This window comes from Rhinopithecus roxellana, chromosome 6, assembly GCF_007565055.1.
Source record: "Rhinopithecus roxellana isolate Shanxi Qingling chromosome 6, ASM756505v1, whole genome shotgun sequence".
Lineage (NCBI taxonomy): Eukaryota > Metazoa > Chordata > Mammalia > Primates > Cercopithecidae > Rhinopithecus > Rhinopithecus roxellana.
Genome location: NC_044554.1, coordinates 89051073 through 89057391, shown reverse-complemented (window position 1 = coordinate 89057391; position 6319 = coordinate 89051073).

Sequence of the window (6319 nt, the reverse complement as noted above, 5' to 3'; positions counted from 1 at the left end):
CAAAGATTTTATTTGCTCACTGCTGTATCCCCTGTTCAAGGATAGTGCCTGGCACATAGTAAGAGTATACTAAATATTTGTTCAACAAATGACTTCATGAGGTAGGGAGATAGGTGCTGTTTTATGTTTTTTTGTTTGTTTGTTTGTTTGTTTTGAGACAGAGTTTCACTTTTGTCACCCAGACAGGAGTGCAGTGGTGCAATCTCAGCTCACTGCAACCTCCACCTCCCGGGTTCAGCAATTCTCTTGCTTCGGCCTCCCGAGTAGCTGGGATTACAGGTGCCCACCCCCACCCCTGGCTAATTTTTGTATTTTTAGTAGAGATGAGGTTTCACCATGTTGGCCAGGCTGGTCTCGAACTCCTGACCTCAGGTGATCCTCCTGCCTTGGCCTCCCAAAGTGCTGGGATTACCGGTGTGATCCACTGTGCCCGGCCAGTGCTATTATTAAGCACATTTTGTAGATGATAAAATTTGGACTTACAGGTGTAAAGTAACTTGCCCAAGATCGTATGGTTAAGTTGAACCCAGCCATGGCTGTTTTTTTTTTTTTTTCCTTTTTTTTTGATGGACTCTTGTTCTGTTGCCCAGGCTAGAGTGCAGTGGTGCAATCTCGGCTCACTGCAACCTCTGCCTCCCAGGTTTCAAGAGATTCTCCTGCCTCAGCCTCCTGAGTAGCTGGGATTACAGGCGTATGCCACCATGCCTGGCTAATTATCGTATTTTTTTTTAGTACAGATGGGGTTTCACCATGTTGGTCAGGCTGGACTCGAACTCCTGACCTCATGATCTGCCCACCTCAGCCTCCCAAAGTGCTGGGATTACATGCGTGAGCCACTGTGCCCGGCCAGGCCATGGCTGTTTTTAAAATCTGTGCTTATAAACACCTCACTGTCATGTGGTCTTCCTCTTGCTACAAGCAGCTGAGCTTAGTGTAAGGAAATAGCATTTCTCACACCAGTCTTTCTTTATGGTTAACCAGACCACTAGAGCTTCAGATGGCCTTCCTGGGTTGCAGGTTGAGTGTTTGTTGACAGAAAGGGGTAAAGAACATAGTCATAATGCATGTGATATATGGGGAAGTGAAAGAACAACTTTAGTCCATTGGTTAAGAATAGGAATATGGCCGGGCGCGGTGGCTCAAGCCTGTAATCCCAGCACTTTGGGAGGCCGAGATGGGCAGATCACGAGGTCAGGAGATCGAGACCATCCCGGCTAACGCGGTGAAACCCCGTCTCCACTAAAAAATACAAAGAACTAGCCGGGTGAGAGTGGCGGGTGCCTGTAGTCCCAGCTACTCAGGAGGCTGAGGCAGGAGAATGGCGTAAACCCGGGAGGCGGAGCTTGCAGTGAGCTGAGATCCGGCCACTGCACTCCAGCCCGGGCCACAGAGCGAGACTCCGTCTCAAAAAAAAAAAAAAAAAAAAAAAAAAAAAAAAAAAAAAAAAAAAAGAATAGGAATATGAACTTGTGAGGCCAACCTCACCTGGGGTTTCTGATGTGGGAAGGAGCTGTCTCATCAGTGCAGGGTCACCCATAAGCAGGCATGGGCACTGGCAGAGCAGGGGCACCAAAAGAATCAGAGTAACATCACTTGGGTAATAGTTGGCTATTTGATATTTTCAAAAACATCTAAAATGTGTCCTTGTAGGAAAGACCAGAACTTTGCTGGACTTCCTTATAGGCATGTGCATGATGGCATTGTTTCCTATATTAAATTGCATACGGAAGCACCATCAACTTTGCAGTGCCCAGAGTCTCTGAAGGTCTTAATCTGGCCTGCTGATCATGGCTGATAGGGCAGTGAACTCATTTCCTCTATCATATACTTTCAACTATGTATGTGTGTGGCAGGGGGTGGAGGAGTTCCATTATGTAATGAGAGGTAAATGGGATAAGAACAGTTTCTGTGTAAATCCTTGAGGGATAATAGTGGTCTTTGGGGAAGGTTGGTCTAATTCAGTTATTAACATTAGGGTTAGTGTTCTGAAAAGTTCCTATTCCTCCTCAACACCTTCCCTGCTGTTACCTTTGTGAAACTTTCTTTTCTCAGTTCCCTGCTCTCGCCTCCCCCAGCAATCATCCACCCCTCTTCTGTGCAAAGTATTATTATATTTATCATGTTACATCATGCTTCCTTGTATTCACTTCTGATTCCCTGTGAGGCTCAGAGCTCCTGGAAACATATCTCTTGTTCATTGTCTTATCTCATTCATCTTTGTATCGAGCACAGTCCCTGAGACCTACTGGAGGCTCTGAGATAATGCCGCAGACAGTTAAAACCAGACTCTGGAGGCTAGGGGAGTTTCTAAGAAAAAGATGTCCTTTGGTGACTCCACTTTTAAGACATGTCAGGTGTCTAACACTGCCCCCACCCCCAGCAGGATAGATGAGCTTGATTGCCTCTAGAGCTCCTCATTTCTCCTCACAGCTTTTCTGTTAGGCTGCTCGGTGACTCACAGCAGGAAGAGGAGGCATTGGTGCTAAACTGTCCCCTAACACCTCCTCCACCATGCACCAAAAAACCAAAAATCACAAAAAAAAACTAGCTGAGATACCTTTGGGTTGCCAGGCCCATCTCTTTTGGCATTTCAGTTCCTTATTCTATAGAAGTCATGAGTTGAAATGGGAGACATAAGTTTCCTTCAGACTCTAAACTCTCTGAGTCTTTGATTCTACTGCTGGGCAATGGTCAGCTCATACTCCTGCCCTCCTCCCACTCTGCAGAGCAGATCAGGCCTGGTTCCCAAGGAACAAGACCTGCACCCATCCCAGCCCCTGGGGCTGCTCTTCTGTAGTATGTCTTTCCTTGCTATCTGCCTCTGTGCTCTCCTGCTGTACCTTTCGTTCTGTGGATCAAGCCTGCTCTCAATGGCCATTTTAACCAGATTTTATCTCTGTAAAAATGGTAAGTGATAAATTTAGAACATTACATATACCGTGATGCTATTTATGTGTTTTATTTTAAACTTCATATGCCGGCCTTTTGTCTGCTTGCTCTCAAATCCATTCCAGACCATCCTCTATCTGGGCTTTGTATCCTTGGGGACTACATTTTCCAGGCTCATTTCCAGACCTGCTAAAGAGAGCCAGTGACAGACATTGAAGAATGAGAGGTGAGAAGAAGCCAGGTTATGTCTCCCTTTCTCCCTGCTTCACATGGTGTCTGATAGGTCTCGTCCATGTCTCCACCTACTGCCAGATAGCCTCTTCCTCCACTGCTCGCAATTTAGCTGGAAGTGTTGCCATGGTCCCAGATTCTTCCAGTTGACCCAAGTTCCTGGGCTCTGGTAACTCCGCTTCCTCCCTCTGTGCCTCCAGCCCCAGGGTTGATAGTGGCTTCCTGCTGTTCTCTGGCCACTGAACTCCCCCACCATCTGTGTTAAATTCCCTCTGTTTGCAATGTCATATCTAGCACAGCTCTGTTTCTGATTGCACTCTGACTAAAACACTCTGAAAGTATATGCACAAAAACACAAATACATGAGTATTCATCTGAATACACATGTATGAAAGCACATAATGTATGAAGATATATACATGTATGAAAACACAGAGAAGAAGATCTAGAAGTTTACACATGAAACTGTTAAGAGCAAAGCGTGTGTCTGGGAAAGGAATGGGACTGGGCTGGTGTGGAGTTGTGAAGGGGGACCATGGCTTTTTAAAAAGTAGCTTTATTGTGGCATCATTTACATGTAAAAGACTGTAGCTTTTATATGAGTTTGAATTTTTTACAATGAACTTGTATTCACATGTTGCTTATATAATATGAAAAATAACTAGTTAAAAATATTAACAGCAGAAGTGGGGAATATATTAAGTGCTTTAGCCTAAGCTGTAAGCCGTGTAGGGAAAGCTCTGCAGAGATGCTGGCATTCATATATGTTACTATTTACCGTGTTCCAGGCACTATGCTAGGCCTTGAAGGGCTATCAGTGAACAATATGGGCATGATCCCTCCCTGTGTTATCTGCAGTAATTAAATATACAATTTGTGTCAACCTTTATTCATTATGAAGAAGTAACGAGGGCAACACCAGGCCTAGTCCAGTCACTATAGGCTTCCTTGAGGCCATGACTCACCAGCTAACACCCAAAACTGAGTAAAAACAGCTTAGTTACTGGAGAGACATGCACAGGCAGTGGGGGACAGTCAAGCTGAGCTGATGCTGATTGCTTGCCTGGTTCCTATGCTCAGGGAAGCTGTTCTAACAAGAGAGAGTTCTTTCGAAGGTGTTTCTCATTGGAACCTGGTGGAGGTGTGGGGGTCGCCAGTCCATTGGAAGTGTGTGTAAATTCTGGGAGGAGTCTGTCAGGGCCGTCGCCATGCCTCCCACAGTGCTGGACTCACTGTCTGCACCCCGGGTGGCTCTCGCTTGAGAAGAGGAAGCCAGTGGCATGCATCTTGCAGTGGTTGACAAGGCTGTTTGGAGGTGGCTCAAAAGCTAAGGACACTCTGGAATCAACAATGATGCCAAAGGTGCTGATGTCTATCAACCCCCTCTTCCTTTGATAGGACCAACTGACACTTCTCTCAGTCTTTAGCATAGTAGCATGCAATGTTCAAGATGCGTCCTCGGTTCATCTTCCATCCATATTTCCAGCCATAAGTTCTCCTTGAAAAGAAATGCTGAAACTTGTGGTTAAAAGGTACTCATGGCGCAGGTTTCATTCTTCCAGAGCTTGTATTTTTCCTCTTTTTTGCGTAATTCAATTCAAATGTTTTTTGCTTGAGTCTCAGTTTTCCAAATTTATAGATGTTTTGGCTATGGCTGTCATCCCCTTCTTTTATTAATCTCCTTATTTTCACCAATCTCCTTATTTTATTGTAAGCCACCAATTTTTTTCATGAGATTAGATATAAAGCAGCCCATTAATTGCAATTATAGTTTAATTACAGCATGTCCAGGTCTCTCCAGACCATATAAAATCAGGTTACATTTCCTTTTGATGTCCAAATTACAAAGGTAACAACGTGCTCTTAGCTTGACCTCAGTGTCCTCCAGCTATTTCTAGGCGTCTCCAATGGGGTGTGTCATTCATGCTTATAAACCAACTGCCATAACCGCATGAATCCACCTGGTCCTTTCTCTCCTGCTCTGGTTCCTCCAGGTCTCCTTTCTGCAGGGCCACATGGAAATCCTCAGTGATGTCACAGCCCATCATGAAAGCAGTGCTGATTAAGCTCAAAACACAGTGCTGCCATGTGCTGCCTGGTGGGGGTGAGGGGAAGCTGGTCCATTGGAAGTGTGTGTAGATTCTGGGAGGAGTCTGTTAGGGCAGTTGCCATGCTTCCCTCAGTGCTGGACCCACTGTCCATACCCCAGGTGACTCTCACCTAAGAAGAGGAAGCTAGTGCCATGGATCTTGCAGTGGCCTGCCAATCTAGCCAGTCCTCAGGTTGTCAGAGCAGAGGGGGTTTTATGCACAAGCAGGGAAAATGGCCTCTCTTCTCAGCTCTGAACTATGCTTTGTCACCTGGGAGCTGAAGCAATGATGCTTGGAACAGAGAACCATAAAGGGATTTTTGTGGACAGTTTCCCTACTTTCTGGCTCGTATGCATCTAACCATTGGGGTCTAAAACCAAATCCAAAGAGCTAGGAAGGAAGAGAATCCATACCATCCTTCCAACCTCCTCCTCTTGGTTCTTAGCTGCCCCAGCAACACTTGGTCCTACTCCCCAGGTCACAAAGCAAAACTTCCCAACCGTATCAACAGAGACAAACAGATACTCTTGTGTCTGCGAGCATGTAAGTGTGCTGATGGGTGTCTATGCTAACTACAATTAGCTTCGACTGGTCAAAATATACTATTATGTGCTACTTAATAGTTTTAATTCACTCTAATAATGGAAATATCTGGTTTTAAGTAGATTCTGAAGAGAAAAGCTCCACGTTACAATGTCTTTCCCCAAAAGACAGAACCTACATACACATTGATGTCATGTAATTCACAGGAGCTGCCAACTGGTACGAACCTGTTTGTTGTGGGAAGAAACAAGAGCTCCTCCCCACTTCCCCTGCAGGGCTGGGGTACGTAGCTGTGGTTTACGAACAAGGCCTGAGGTCTAGCAATGTTCTTGCACATGTGAGGCCTGGTTTTGCCTCAAAGTAGAACTTCTGAAACAGAAAGTTTCCTTATCCCTCTCGCAGGACATGCGACAGATGTGCGGTTCGCCTGTTTAGTGTTCCACTGCTCAAACCCCTAGGGGGAGCATGCAGACAGGCAGGTCGTGGGGAGCTCCGAACAACTGACATTTTTCTCAGTCTTTAGTAGAGTAGCATGGAGTGTTAAAGACGAGTCCTTGGTTCATCTT